Source organism: Rhodnius prolixus, unplaced genomic scaffold, assembly GCF_049639745.1.
Source record: "Rhodnius prolixus isolate KJV_2025 unplaced genomic scaffold, Rpr scaffold_2, whole genome shotgun sequence".
Lineage (NCBI taxonomy): Eukaryota > Metazoa > Arthropoda > Insecta > Hemiptera > Reduviidae > Rhodnius > Rhodnius prolixus.
The window spans coordinates 36,416,793-36,433,204 of NW_027411592.1; the positions used below are offsets into that span (position 1 = coordinate 36,416,793).

The window sequence follows — 16,412 nt, forward strand, 5'->3', positions numbered from 1 at the left end:
ACATTCGTAGAAGAAAAAGATTTTAATTTCTATAAAAATTCGTTTGAGGGATATGATTTGTATTGGATAAGTGGTGTGAGAGATAAATCATTTGGCCGAGCGAAATGCGGAAGTTTGTACGGTATTAAGAAAGGTTTAAATTCCTTTTTTAAATTTATAAAACTTGATAATTACACCGTGATTCATTGCAAAGTAGACAATCATGAATTCTATATTATGCCAGTTTATTTGAGAGGTGCGAATTGGTCGGAGGATTTTGAGGTAATAAGCAATATTTTAAATAATAATGCAAATAGTAAATTTGTCATTTTAGGAGACTGTAATATTAGAATATCTAATGCACAAGAAGTGTATTCTGACGTGGTTTTAGATGAATTTAAATTTAATTTAAAGAGAAATTCGAAAGATTTTGTTAAAAATAAAAAAGGGGATACTTTTTTGGAATTGTGTGAAGATTTTAACCTAGTAGTTTTAAATGGGAGAACGCCAGGAGATAGTGAAGGCGAGTTTACGTTCATAGGAGGTCCAGGGAGCTCAGTGAACGATATATGTGCCGTATCATTTGATCTTACAAATACTGTTCATGATTTCAAAGTATTGCCTCAACATTACTCCGATCATATGCCCATTCAGTTATTGATTGAAGCTGCCTCCAAAAAAAGAAAAAATGAAGTATTTCCATTACTGCCTAAATTGATGTGGACAAATGTCGATGAACAAAATTTTAAAAAGAAAGCGGAAGTAAAGGTAGATAGTTTGAATTTGAGCGTTTGTAATGCGCAAGAAAATATAAATATATTAACATATATCATAAGAGATTCAGCGTGTTTAGGTCATTTTAAACAGAATAGTGCATGTTCCGTTAGTAAACCAAAACAGATATGGTATGATTCAGAGTGTAAAAATAAAAGAGTACAATCATTTGCCCTGTTGAACCTTTATAGAAAATATAATGTAGACCTCTTTAGGCGTATGTATGTTCAGTGTAATAAACAGTATAATCAGTTGATTAGGAAAAAGAAACAACATTTCTATTTATCATTATATGAACAGTTCAAAGAAATAAAATATGGAAACAATTTTTGGCATGTAATTAAATTTTTTAAAAAATCTAAATTTTTGTGTGGAACTCAAATTCATAGCGAAGATTGGGTTAAACACTTCAATAATTTATTAAATCCGCATCATGATATTTGTTCTATTAGTTATGTTTCGCCTTTTATCACCTTACCCTCTGTTGATAAATATTTTACACTTTGTGAGCTAACAGACGTAATAAATTCCGCAAAATCTGGAAAGGCACCCGGAAATGATAGAATTCCGTATGAATTCTTTAAAAACTGCCCAACTAATTTTATTGAAGTGTTACTAAAGGTATTTAACAATATGTATGGCACTGCCAATATTCCGGAAACGTTTTCTCACTCAATAATATTCCCACTGTATAAAAAAGGTGATGTAAATGATGTTAGAAACTATAGGGGTATTTCATTTTCTGATTGTGTTTCGAAGCTATTTACAGGTTTGCTGTTGAAAAGAGCACAAGCGTGGGAAAACGAAAATAATATTCTTAGTGAGTCGCAGGCGGGTTTCAGAAAAGGATATTCTACAGTAGATAACATCTTCAATTTAACGAATATTATAAAGCTTAAAGTGGGCAGGAAGGGCCACAAACTGTATTGTTTTTTCATTGATTATAAGTCTGCGTTTGATACTATAGACCGAAATTCTTTATACTGTAAACTATATTCACTAGGGCTGTCTACTAGATTTATTGAAACATTAAAGGGTTTGTATAGTGATACTAGATCATCGGTGTGGACCCCTAACGGATTAACTAGTACGTTTAAAACTCTAAATGGGCTTAAACAAGGATGCTTATTATCGCCGTTATTATTTTCATTGTACTTAAACGATATCGAACATTGTTTGGGAGGTGGTATACGTGTGGCCGGTGTAACTGTAAAATGTTTGTTATACGCCGATGATGTCGTGATTGTGGCTAGTGACCCAATAGTCCTTCAGAGTATGATAAATAGATTGTCCGCTTATTGCGAAACTTGGAATTTGTCGGTTAATCTTGATAAGTCGAAGGTTATGGTTTTCAGACGAGGAGGGAAATTAGCCAGGAATGAGAAGTGGTATTTTAACAGAACGGAAATAGAAGTAGTCAAACAATATAAATATTTGGGTGTTTGGTTAACTCCACAATTAGCTTTCCGACACCACTTTGAAGATCGACTTCGTGCGGCTAAAGCAAGTATTATGGCGAATTACAGTAATGTATTCAATAAAAATGGTATACCGATTTCAGTTAAATTTGAAATGTTTAATGCAGTAGCTAGAGCCATAGTTAGTTACGCCGCGCAGACTTGGGGGTTCCTGTGGAGTGATAAAATAGAAAGTTTAAATACTTTTTTCATTAAAAGATTGTTTCTGTTACCAAAGAACACGCCCAGTTATGTTATATATTTGGAGTCGGGTTTGACACCTATATTCGTTTTTACACTGAGCTTACATTATCGCTACATCCGGAAAGTGCTTACTTTACCAAATACACGATTACCAAAGATTTTAGCGGAACAAATTATAAGAGAAAAAATATTTTGGTTTAAAGAATTTAATGATATTTGTGAAAGGCAGGATATGGAATTAATAAAATATGACAGTGGAGGAGAGCATCAATTTGAACTTTTAGTTGAGAAAATAAAACAGTCATTTAAAAGAAATTTGATGGCTAAAGCTGCGGATTCGACTTTTCATTGTTTGTATAAGGAGTTAACTATAGATTTGGGTGAAAATCATTACATTAAAGATACTAACAAGTTACACTTTATGCAAGCTATGATGAGGTTGAGAGGGCAGCTAATAAATTTAAACTACAGAGTGGGTCGTACAAGCGAGAGTCACCTCTGTTCAATGTGCAATCTCAATGTAGTTGAGGATTTATTGCATTATGTGGCTGAATGTCCAGTTCTTAAAGAATTTAGAATCCGGTGGTTCAATAAGAAAACGCTGACAAAAACAGAAATAATTAGTTATCTGAATGGGCAGAATAATAGTTTTAAGCGCCTTTATTGGTACCACTTGGAGGCGGCTAATTTCAGACAGTTTTTGATTTCTAATTATAATTTTTAATTTTATTTTTTTATGAGAAGGTTTTTAATAGAATTTAGCGGATTTCATTAATCAATTTAAATTTGTTTATATTATTTTTGCAATTATTTTAATTTTCTGTTACAAAGAATCTTTTTTGTTTATGTAGTAGTTTATGAAAAATATCTATAATAATGTATAATTTTTGTAAGTGAGGTCAACCTCTGCAGACGGACATAATGTCCATGCATTGTGTGGTTTTCTTAGTTTTCTGTTCTTTATTATTTTGTATCGTTATTTAATATTAAATAAACACACATTATTATTATTATTATTATTATTATAAATCTTCCAAATAAATTCATTAGGAATATAATTAACTTAATATCGAATAGATTTATCTATCTCAAAATAAATGACTCGATAGAAGGCCCACAGGTAACTCAGATAGGCTTACCACAAGGAAGCATTCTGAGTCCTATTCTGTACTCAATTTATGTAGCTAATATAGAAAGTATATTAATCGAAAAGGTGAAAATTCTCCAATATGCGGATGATGTTTGCATATTCACCACTAAAAACACACTTCCGGAATGCAAACAGGCACTCGGACAAGTCCTAAATAACTTAAATGATTGGATTTTAACAAATGGCCTTTAATTATCGCAGTCAAAGTCGGTACTTTGCCCCTTCACTAAAAAGAGAAGATTGGGCATATCCAGGGAAATGCAGCTGGCTAACTGGAGATTCCCTTGTAGTTCATCAGCTAAATTCTTAGGGATCACATTCGACAAAATTCTTAATTGGAAAAAACACGTGGAAAATATTGAATTAAAGGTGGAAAAATACTTCAATAACTTAAGAATGTTTTGATCAGCAACACAGAGAATTAATCTAACTAAAAATCGTTTCGCAATTGAACTATAACAAAACTAGCTTTTTATGAAAATTACTTCATTTGTTTGTTTTCCCAAACAATTTTTGTCTCGCCTAAAAAGATACTTTAATTTCACATTAACAAGGGTCTCAAAATCTCATTTTGGGTGGGGGACTCAAACGTTAACAGTCTAATAGACATGGGGCGGAGTTCTATTTCCTAGCTTCTGGAGTCCAAATATTCTTATTGACCGACCCTGTAGTATTTGTAGATTGTCTCTCTAAATGAAATTGTTCGTACACGATCCTATTTTTAAGGAGCGATAATTCAGTGATTAGCGCATCGAATTTCTACGCGGTAATCCCTAGTTCGAATCCAGCTGTCATCCCTTAGATTTACTCTTTCTAGCAGCTTCATACAGCTCACTGTCCAGTAATGGACAAGATCCAGAGGCTGGCAATGAACTGAAAAAGGCTGCAGGTGTCAATATCTTCAGATGTTGACGTGTCTTAAAATAAAAAATTAAAACTAAACACAAAATAATACAAAATTTGAGTTACGAGTTCATACCCAGACAAACAAACAGATTTGAGCTACAAATATTGTTCGCAAGTATCTCCTACAAGTCCAGATTCAGCGGCTGGATCGCTAATACAAGTATTTTTATGATTCTTGATCTTTTTGGTATGATATTTGTTATATGATGATTCCGCAAAAGTATGCGCAATATGCACAAGACTGATCTCAATCGCTCTGAAAACGTTCGCAGTCTTAAAAAAAAACCGCTGTTGTTTTCTGCGGGCAGTTAAGGCGGTTAAAGGATTAATAGTTCCATCCTCTTGTAAAAATTGGCTTCCCTACCAATAATTTACTTGCGAGAAGATTGTAAAGAAGCTGGGCGTACAACTTTACGGCTATTGTACTTTATTAGGGCATGAGGAGGTGATATCGCTTTTTCTTCTGTCTCTTAGAAAAACTTAAGCTCGTAGGAGCATACTCAGTTATCTGAAAGTTATTATTGGAGCAATTCGACCAAATTGTAGAAAAAGTCAATGAATTATTGTAGAATTAATACCACTTATCGTTGCATTTTTACAAACGTTAGTGATAGATACGGTTGTGGGAGCTGAATTGAAAGTTCAAGTTTAAGATACCTTTGATATCTGTCATTTTGGAGTACTTTGGTATTTATAAATACATATTTGGCACAGGAGCTCAAGACGTATCAGACTGTTATTAACGAGTAGCCATTGAATGACCAAAAAGAATAGAAATATTATATATTTTCCAGTTATTTGTAACATTAATTATTTGAAATATTCGCGGATAGAAAGGTAATGCGGGTTTTATTTCGAGGCCATCTACATCCATTTCTAACTTCAACCCCTTTTATCGTATCCAATTTAAAAAAAAATCGTAAATTGACCAAGGTGGGGCTGTAGCGTGTACAAGAAAGAGTTAGAGGTCCGGTTGGGTGTGTTGGCGAGAAATTGGGAGAAATGGGCCAAATAAATTGAAACCTGCACCCATGAACAGCTTCTAGCGGGTTGGCTGGGACACCATAAATCAGAAATAATAATTAAATCTTTAACACCTTCCATGGTGCCGGCTGCCCTTTAATGGCTCTCTTGCTAGAGGGAGGGGAGTTGGTACCCCCCTCTGGCCGGGTCCCCGGTAATAGATTTCACCTCTCTCCACCTTCTCTTATTACATATTTCTTATTATCATCTCTTGATATTTCATTTTTTCATATTTATTGTGAATGTACTTATAAATAGAACTTTGACGTACTAATTGAATTATTATTATTTTTTATTATGATGCTTTATGTACCAGAAAGATTGAGGTTTTCAAAAGTGGGTGACTACATACATATAGAGATTTTCCAAAAATTTGAAAATGTATTTTATACAATAATAAAGTTGAAAATAATAAATTAAAACTGATCTCACTACCCATTTCATCAGAAAGTTGTTGTTTATTTAGTATCGTAGTTTAACCAGTTAAGCGTGTTCGACGTGTATACTCGTTGAGAAAAATATAAAATTGCCATTAACGATAAAAACTCGAAATTTTAATAAAATACAATAAGAATATTATTTGTTGGGATATTTCCTTTATCTTACCAATAGAACTGCCAAGTATTTTATACGGAGGGGAGTGGAAGGAGTCAGTCAAATGATGAGTGGTTGGTACATGTTTGGTCTCCGCATTAGAGATTTGGAATTACGTACACAAATAAAAGCTCTCAACCCTTGTGCAATGCCGTTTTTACCTTAGATAGAGGTACAGACCACAGTACGAGCATGATTTCATTTTGCACAGAATTCAAAGCTCTTTTCTTCCTTGTTAAAGCTCTTGCATCCCTAGTTAACTAGGCAATGCATACGTGAAGCGGTGCAAGATTTTGTAAAACACACAATGCTCTGAAATCTCAAGCCCCAGAAATTGCAGAAAAAGTGCTTACAGTGACTATTATGACGTAAACTTTTGGTTGTTTTGCCCTGCTTTCGACGTGTCATTGTCTGATTTTAATTCCGCACACTGGGGGGGGGGGGTTCAAATTAAATTCCGCGCTTAACTGGTTAAGGGCCCATGAACACCGATAGCCCCCAACACTCTGAAATCTCAAGTCTGTGATATGTGCAATACAGGCGCTAATTGGTAACATGAGGCCAGTTCCTCGTGCCACACTTGTTGGTAGTCAGTCTTCTTAAAACCTCAAGCCCTTTTATGCGAATGGATTTTACTTTTTCAGCTAAAATATGCCTTTCAGGCATAACCTTATTCATATTTATTATTTCATGTGTACATTTTAATAGTTCTGGATAATTTGTATCCTTCAAAAGGCATCTTTGTAAAATATAACTTCGTTGATTTTTTTTTTTCTTTCAACGTTTTTGCTACCCAAATGCACCCATTGTGGTATAATTGGTTTCTTTTCAATTGTAGACGTTAGATTATATTTTATCCCATTTACAAGTATCAATAGCTGGCCTGAAATGACAACGTTTTCTGCTGTACTTCAGCAACTTAAAATTGTAACCGTGTGATTAAAAACAAAAAACTAAGCTTCTTACAACTTGCTGGAAATCATTTTAAAAATATTTATGGTTTTATCAGTATAAATCAGCAGTATTAACTTATCAAATTAGATTTATTGGATTGAGGTGGACATTTGTTAGAAAATGTGAGGTAAACGCAAGTAAAAGAGGTTGGTAACATTGTTATAGAGTATTGGGTTTAAATAAAAGGAACTTAGTTGTTGGAACTTACTTCATTGAGTTCCAGCAAGACGTTCCTCTTTGTTCTTCTAAACTTCTTTTGTTAGCGGTGGATTCTTTGATGTTTCTTTCTTATACTACTACAAACTGTAGAAACCCAACAGTAACATAAACTAGTCAGTGGCCTAGAACAGCCCCTTAGAGGTTTGGAAAATACCACTCTTCTTGTTCAAAACAGCGTTCAACACATTGGTTTTCTCTTCGCCTATGTACCAATGTGAACTCCTTTATTTGTCCATTGAGCTGGAATAGGTGTTATTATGTACGTATTATATATAACGAAACACTTATAAAGTATCATTTTTATCAAAGATGAATATATAACCTATCTATTTTGGTAATTAGGTTGAAATTAATGTAAAGAAACTAAAATTTACATTTATTCACAAACACGGAGATTTTAATTTAAGTCCTCCGTTAATTTATACTCAACTCTAAGTTCCAATGGCGTGAGGTTGATCTTAATAACACATCCTCTGCTGACGGTAGAGGAACAATCCATTTTTCCGGGCTCTCCGTAAATATACTCCGGAGTAAGTTTCAAAAATATTAGTCCTGTTACGTTAATTAAGTGAACTTATAGTCACTTAAGAAGTGTCGGGGAATTAAAATAATTATCTATAACCAGACTGGCAAAATATATTCCAATCAAATTAAATAATTCAAGAATATAATTGAAACAGTTCTACTTTAATGTCTGTAAGATTCAATGAAATGAAACTGTGAAATTGTCTTCTAACTCAAAATATTACTATTTTAACAAAATTTGACAATTACTTCATTTATTAACTTAGTTAAATTACAACTAGCCGGCAGGTGGAGATTGGTTAGCCACTTTGTAGAAGCCACTTTGTGCTTTACTTAAACAAAACTTATCCTTAACTCCAGTGAATGAAGAAGCATTGTTTGAAACTAGAATTAATTCGTGCCCAGCCTCTTTTATGTCATATTGCTATGCTAAAGCAATGACTAGAGTTCTGACTGCCATACTCCGTCTCACCTTGCTTATTCTAAAGTAGAGCACCAATGTGCCTGTTGGTTTCACACTGTAATAAATCACGACTGACCTAGGACAGCTGTTTGTCCCTTAGTGGAAGCGGAGGGGGAATCCCCTTCTTTTCCGTCCTGCCTATCCTTGTCACTCTGTCGCCATGGCAGCCTGAACCCTCAAGAACGGCCCTCGGACCATCCTCCTTAACTACATTGTAACCCTTCCCAAACATTTCCACCCTATCTATCCTTTAGCTACTGTCAAACTTGGTTAAGAAGCGCTAGAAGTGAATGGGATGGGGTTTCAAGAAAGGAAAAGTTGTTGAGAAGCAGTAAAGTCCCAGCGAAGAAGCTTTGTACACAGCTCGCCCTACGTAGCCAGTAATGGTAGGCAAGAAGGGAATGCCAGGGTCTACACGACGGCGCCCTTCAAATGGATATTTAATCATGAAGGAAGTTCTATTTTGTAGTTGTCCTGAATTTTTTATAACTTGTGCGAGCTAAAAATTTATGCTGAATTAGATAAACTAATCACGAACACAAATCTGTTAACTATTTTGACTTCGCTTTACTTAAAAAGAAGTTCTGTTGTCTGGGCGAATCTTTCAAATGGAGCTTACAAGAAATTACATTAATAGGAACAAATTATTCATTTGTGAAAATAATAAAGTGAAAGAGAATGTAAAAAAACTGAAACTTTATGAAAACTGTCCGGCAGGTAAATTGCATAAGGGTTCATGTTCTAATATTCCAAAATTATACGTGAAAGAATTTATTCCCAAATGCACTGGCTTTTCCAAGAAGGGGTGCCAAATAAAGAAATACATTTTGTTTAAAACCGAGATGGGTCAACCAGCAGTAGAGTCTAAATTTAATCGATAACTACTCCGTATATATGCCAGTTTATCTAGCCATTATAATTGTGGGTCTAGTTATTACATTTTATGCTTTATATCGTCTAATTATAAAAATTAAATAATGTTCATAATATAGAATATATTCAAACCCCGTAGTTTCTAATTCAATTTATGTAAATTATTCGCTTGCGCCAAAATACGTACCAAAATGAACCTTAAAATACATCAAGCAGCCTTACAGCCGCATACTGGCTCGCTGCTGGTTGTTCTACAATTAGGCACCTTCAGTTCTCTAGTGTTTTTTGAAAAACCATCTTTGGCAAAGAAAATTACATATATTTGATGCTTAGGTTAGTCACAATGACATTGATTTCAAGCTAACCCCTTTGAAATCTAAACGATAGTCAAAAAGTAGAAGACAATTTGTCAATTAAAATTATTTAATAATGTTTCAAATCACCTGCGTTGAAGTTTTAATTAGAAAATAGCCTTAACAAAATCTTACAATTTAAAAGGTCCAAGTATAAGGATTGATTAAAGCCAGCGTTCTGGAACCTTTGGTGTCTATCGACCCAAAAATAAGAACAAAATTATAAGGCGACCAGAAAACCATGATGCAAATGCAGCACAATTTCATCTAACATGCATGTAACAATATCATACCAGTGCATACTAATGGCACTTCTGCTCCTGATTCTCCTTCACTGATTTGTCTATTCTTGCTTCAATTGAAATAGTTACTGCAATCCTCAATATTTACGAAAACAAACGATCGAACTTATTCGGATGTCGGTTCCCAGTAGTTGTAAAGGATTTAATAATCTGTAGCTAGTTTCAGTAAAATTTAGTTATGAATGCAATGGTTTTCATATACATAAGTGGCCACAAGTCGCGACCCATTTTTTAAACTCCCACAAACAAAAATTGGTTCGCTCCCCAGTGGTTGCGATCCGTTGGGTTAAACGTCAAAAAAGTGCACAAATCAGCAAGTACCCAACATTTCATTAATACTTCAGCTTGTAATTTCAGAAACTTCCGAAAAAACTTTTGTATTATTTGTTTTTAATCTACCCCCATTTTTCTAAACTGATTGCCCTTACCATTATTAGGGCTTTAGAGTTAACTACATACCCTTATGATGGCCAATTATAATTAAGGTGACAATATGTCCTTTATTTAAGAGGACAGTACTTTATTTCAATGCTCTGTCCTCTTACTTTATTTATTTTCTAAAATAGGCCTTTTATCCTTTTGTAAAGTCGACTGGTGAATAATTGTGAACGAATGAAAAAACCCAGTTAAAAGTAAACACATTATTAATACATTCAACACAGAAACATGCATTTCCGTCAAATTCAACTTTCAAATCAACTGTATATGCAATTTTATGACTTTTTAAAACGTGAACCGGCGCTATTAAAACAAATTATTAATTAATTTATTAATAATTAATTCTACTGAAAAGTTTCAAAATTTTAATTTTTACAATGTGTGTGTATGTGTAATAATTAATAATAAATGATTGTATGCGTTGTTGTATTGCACTATTTTCGTAATCAATGCTATAAACTTATGAATTTCATTAGGTATTTTTATTTTCTCTAAAAAAATATGGTCACCATACTTATAATACATTTTTGGTCAAAATAATAGTACCTAAAATGTATATTACTTCTCTTCATAAATAGCATCTAATTTAGGTTAGAAATGTGGTAAGGATGACTCAGTGAACACACGGAACCTAGGAAAGGTTATTAAGGAAAGTAAAAAAAAAAGGAATGTAGCAAATATTTGGAGAAGCTGATAGGTCGCCTTATAAGGAAGAACGGGGCGGATTTAATTAAAAGGCTCTAAGAAGGATGCCTTATGAGATAAAGTGATGAGAAACTAGGTTCAATTTACCAGATGAAGCTAAAGTTCCAGTTCAACTATTAATTTCGATACAAGTTTACGAAACATGGCAGAATATTTATGTGAGAAGGAAAAATTAGGGAACAAATTCAGGCGCAAAATTAAAAGCTGTTAATCTCTTAAATTTGTCTTCCTAGGATCTTCTTACAGAGTAACCGTGAAGTCGAAGGCTGTTCTTTAATTTGTAGATCTGATTGCTGCTTGTTGAGAGCAAAAGCGCAGGATGGAAAACTGGAGCGATGGCGCTGTTTTGCAAGATTGAAGGTAATAAGCGTTAGATATTGTTCAAAAGAGAAGTTCAAGCACTTAGAAAGCCCCAAAAGTATTAAGAGAAATCAGTTTTGTAAAAGGGGAAACAATCAGAAACAAATTTAAATAAAATACATAAGCTTTTTCGAATTCTAACGAGATGAAATTATGAGCTGAAGTAAGAATACTGATTTTTGTAGCTTTTGTCATTTAATCAACTTAACTTTTTAAACTGTATGATTTTGTTAAAGTTAATAGAGTATAACTTCGTTATTAACCAGTTAAGCGTGTTTGACATGTATACACGTCAAACCAAATCTCTATTACGGTGCGTTCGATGAGTATACTCGTTGTGAAAAATATAAAATTGCCATTAACTATAAAAACTCAAAATTTTAATAAAGTACAATAAGAATATTATTTGGTGGGATGTTTCCTTTATCTTACCAATAGAACTGCTAAGTATTTTGTACGGTGAGGGTTGGAGGGAGTCAGCCAAATGATAAGTGGTTGGTACATATTTGGTCTCTGCATTAGAGGTTGTGAATTACCACACAAATAGAAGCTCTCAACCCTTGTGCAATGCCGTTTTTATCTTAGATAGAGGTTCATTTTGCACAGAATTCAAAGCTCTTTTCTTCCTTGAAAAAGCTCTTGCGTCCTTAGTTAACTAAGCAATGCATGCATGAAGCGGTGCAAGATTTTGAATGAGCACAGAATACAAGCCCCAGAGATTGTAGAAAAAGTGCTTGCAATGACTATTACGACGTTGCAAAACTTTTGGTGGTTTTGCTGCTGCGTTCGACTTGTATACACGTCATTGTCTGATTTTAATTCCGCACACTGTGGTTTTTTTTTTTTTTTTTAAACTAAATTCCACGCTTAACTTGTTAATAGCTGATATATGAGACTGCATATAGGTGACTCCCTAAACAACATTAAAAATTCTAAATCTTTCTGGGAAACAGTTAATACATGTAGAAAATCTTATTCACAACTTGATAACAACATTGAGCTAATTGTTTGGAACAAATATTTAAATTCCTGTTACCCAGCAATCCAGAGGAATTCTTTTTCAGTCTCGGATGTTTGTCACCCACTGTTTGATTCTCCATTTAGTTTAAATGAAATTAAATCTGCTATTAGAAGAAGCAAAATAGGAAAAGCTCCCGGGCCGGACGCCATTCCGTACGAATTTTTTCAGAATTTACCCCCAGTAGGAGTAGAATTTTTGCAAACGCTTTTCAATAATATACTGAGTTAGTTCCCTCAACTTGGGGCAAGGTGAATATGTTCATGTTGTTCAAGAAGGGTAATCCGGATATGCCTGAGAATTATCGTGGGATCTCTCTCATGAACAGTGTTACCAAATTGTTTACTCAAATGCTCACTTCGCGCCTTTCGGATTGGGTCGAACATGGAAACCCCTTAAATGAAAATCAAAATGGGTTTAGGGTGTCAAGGGGTTGCAGAGATAGTGTCTTTGTGCTTTCATCAGTTGTTAATTGCCAAATTGTTAGAGAAAAAAGAAAGGTCTATGCCACCTTCATTGACCTTAGAAAAGCATTTGACTCTATTAATCATGAGCTTCTTTGGAATAAATTATACCAGTATGGAGTTAGTAGAAAGATGATAAGAGTACTGGAGAGTTTGTATAGCCAGGCCTCTATTAAAATTAAACTAAATTATTCGCAATTTTCTGACGAAGTGCCGGTCAGCAAAGGAGTGCTGCAAGGCGATACAATATCTCCAGTACTTTTTTCAATCTTTCTCAATGATTTGGATAATTTTTTACTAGCTAACAACTGTGATACAGTTAGTATAGACTGTGAAAATGGGTTAACATCCCTACTTTATGCGGACGACACTGTCCTCCTGTCCAACACATTGGTGGATGCCCAAAGGAAATTAAATGTATTTAAAAAATATTGTACTGTTAATAGCTTAGAAGTTAACATTAATAAAACAAAAGCTGTAATATTTAAAAAAAGCCATGGTCGATCGCCCAAGCAACATATTTTTTATAATAATTGCCCGTTAGAGGTTGTTACCTCATTCAGGTTCTTGGGTGTATTATTTTCAAACTCAGGTCTCTTTAGTCTAGCTTCAAAAGATAGGATTAATAAGGCGACAGTGGCATTTGGAGCCGTTGGCAATATTTTCAAAAAAGCCCATTACACGTCTTGGAAGGCCCAACATAAGCTTTTTGATTCAATAATTAGGTCCATCTTATTATATTGTTGCGAATCCTGGGCTTTGAGGTACGCGGACGACATTGAAGTAGTTCAGTCTAAGTTTTTTAAATCGGCCCTCGGCTGGCCCAGGAGGACTCCCAATTATATCTTGCGCTTGGAGATAGCAAGAATCCAACTAAAATTCAATGTTTTTAAGTCTGCTCTTAATTGGTGGATTAAACTCCTAAAAATGAGCAACAACAGGCTGCCTAGAATCTGTTTCAATAGAATGCTGTTTCTAGGGAATCAAGGTTGTGACACTAAATACAATTGGGCATGTCAATTGAAACAGTTGATTACAGAGTTGGGCTATGACTCTCTCTGGCAATCCCAAGATCTGGACCAAATTGTAAATTTAAAAAAAGAAATTTTAAACAGATATGAAAATAATTTGATTGAGCTGGATGTGGTCAGATTACAAAATACATCTTACACTAACCTTTACCAACCTAATTTTCATAACAATAGTTCATATCTCCAATTAGAAATGCCCTTCCAAATAATTAAAATTATTAGCCAGCTTCGGGTTGCTTCAGTAGATCAATGTGTTATTTATTTTAAAAAAACTAAATACACTTTGAATTTCAATGAGAAATGCACACACTGCAATTTAGACGAGGCAGAAACGTTAGCACATATATTTTTTATTTGTCCAGCTTATCATCTTTACAGAATACATTATCAGATTGGTTGTTACAATGATTTAAATTCACTTTTAAATGATTTAAATAAAAAACAGATATGGAATGTTTACCATTTTATAATTTTTGTGCTTAAATTTAGGGCGCTACTTTCCTAGTTAGTTGGTAATTATAACTTTAGTAAATATGTTTTACTTTATTTTAAGAGTTACGTTTCTGTTCAGTAATCAGTTTAAGCATTTGTTAAAATTTATTTTAAGTTCATTTTTTGTTTGTTTGTTTTTTTTCTCCTCATTGATATTATAAGACTACATGTATATTTTCTTTTCTTTCTTTTTTGTTATTTTCATTTAATAGTGTCTTTTTTAGTTGTGTTTTTCTTTGTATTTTTATATAATGTATTTAGTTTGTATATTGCAATTCCCTCACTCCCTTGCTGTATGTACATTCATGTATTAAACAGTCAATAAAATAAAAAAATAAAAAATAATATATGAGACTGCATAACTAGCAATCCTAATGCACTTTTAAGGCCTCCTAGTGAATTACATTCACATTCAGCTTAAAAAAATTCCACATTTAAAACGAAACACCTCTTGTTTTTAAAATGTGGAATTAAGATAAATTAGTTAATTGTTCATTAAGAAAAAGGGCCATATTATTTAAATTAATTATCTGTTATTTTTATTGAAGTGGATTCTATTTTGGATTTTCTTTTTGAATACCTCTTATTGGCTCTTCCTGAACGGGATAAATACTTTAACAGAACTGTGGCCCCTGCAGTTGACTTTGAATCGAATCTGGAAAAGTTATTAGCTGTAATTGTTCTATTAATAATTTTTAGTGAATTTTGTGAATATGAGGATTTTTCTAAGTTTAAAATTATTTAGAAAAACAAATTATAGAAAAGTTAAACTGGACACGAATCAGTTAATTAAGATTTATTTAAATATGCGCGCATAAATAGATTTTACGCCAGTGGGTTTGCTATTAGAATGACAGCGTGACTGCAACGGTAATAAAGTGCACTTGTGCCCTCGCCATTGGCATATTTCAAGTCATAAAATCTGCATAAATTCTTTATATTAGTAATTAAAATTTCTTATTTAAACTGCTTATATATATATATATATATAAAACCGACTGAATCTGATTATATTCCGGAGCAAACCAGGACAGAAGTTTAATTGTAGCCAAGTCTGTTGTTTATAGTTGATGTTTAATTTAAAAAAGTGTTAAATGTTTCTAAACGTTATGCACGAATCACCTCACAGTTTCGCCAGCCTAATTGAAGATTAAAATAGAACAAAGCTCCAAGTCAGGTCTGGTTTAATCCGTGTGTCAGTTGAAGGTAGAATTTACTATTTCCACCGACAGTCGGCATAACGATGCCAGTCTGAAGATCTTTAATTGTCGCCTTTCCACACTTGAATATCTCCCTACCGCTAACCTTCATCACATACCACTAAGCAAGCCTCTAAAACCCACGGTTAAATCGCCTTTGAAACAAGCTCTTTCCACCGCCATCCTTTATACAATTCCACAGCCCTCTAATTTACAACTGTCTCATAATAAAGGCGTTTAAAGGGTCCATGCAGACCTTAACCCTTTGTTACTTCAATTTTGCACGTATAATGTAAAAGAGTTCTCTAGCTCATTCCAATTCTCTTTATGTCTTTCTCACTCCCAGATAGACAATATGTCCTTGCCCTCTCAACATTCTTGCATTCATCCAGTATTATTCATCATTTGCTCAAATTTCTTTCCTTGTCTTACTCAAATTTCAAAGATATTCAAGATTTACAAAATTAATTTTGTTTTGCGTTTATGTTTTTTCTTACTTCTTGATTTTTCTTTACTTGTTCAGTTTTTGGGTTTGAGTTATTTGTTTGTTATTGTTGAGCTAAATTAAGGATTCAAAATTGGCGAGGAATCAAAAACAGCAACTTTTCGACAAATTTCAGGGCCAGGATATGCTACAATTTTATCATTAAAAAATAAAATAATATCTAACTTCTGTATAAAATTATTGCTGTGTTTTTTTAAATTTACTAATCATTTGGATCGTATGGTGTTTAGTTCATAAGGATTTTTGATTTTTCCTGCTTTTTTGTATTAAAAGAAATTTCCCAATATCTATTTTATTTACTCTTTTGTCAAAATTGAACATTGTAATTAGTCCCAATGTATGTGTCCCATTGTCATTACCAAAATTCCCGCGTAAGTCCCGCTATATCTGTATATATATATATATACACCTGTTCTCCAGTTCT

At 33.5% G+C, this 16,412-nt stretch overlaps 1 protein-coding gene and 1 long non-coding RNA gene across 2 annotated transcripts in view; one reads left to right on the forward strand and one right to left on the reverse strand.

Annotated features, from left to right (window-relative positions):
• LOC141449560 (larval cuticle protein A3A-like) overlaps positions 1–16,412 on the forward strand; it is a 684,900-nt gene that overhangs the window by 158,230 nt on the left and 510,258 nt on the right. The gene's annotated exons all lie outside the window — the stretch shown is intronic.
• The window catches only part of LOC141449565 (uncharacterized), a 101,026-nt gene that overhangs the window by 15,709 nt on the left and 68,905 nt on the right, over positions 1–16,412 (reverse strand). Inside the window, exon 2 of the long non-coding RNA XR_012455594.1 lies at positions 7,250–7,500. This is a non-coding gene — a long non-coding RNA (uncharacterized lncRNA). The remainder of the gene's footprint in view (positions 1–7,249; positions 7,501–16,412) is intronic.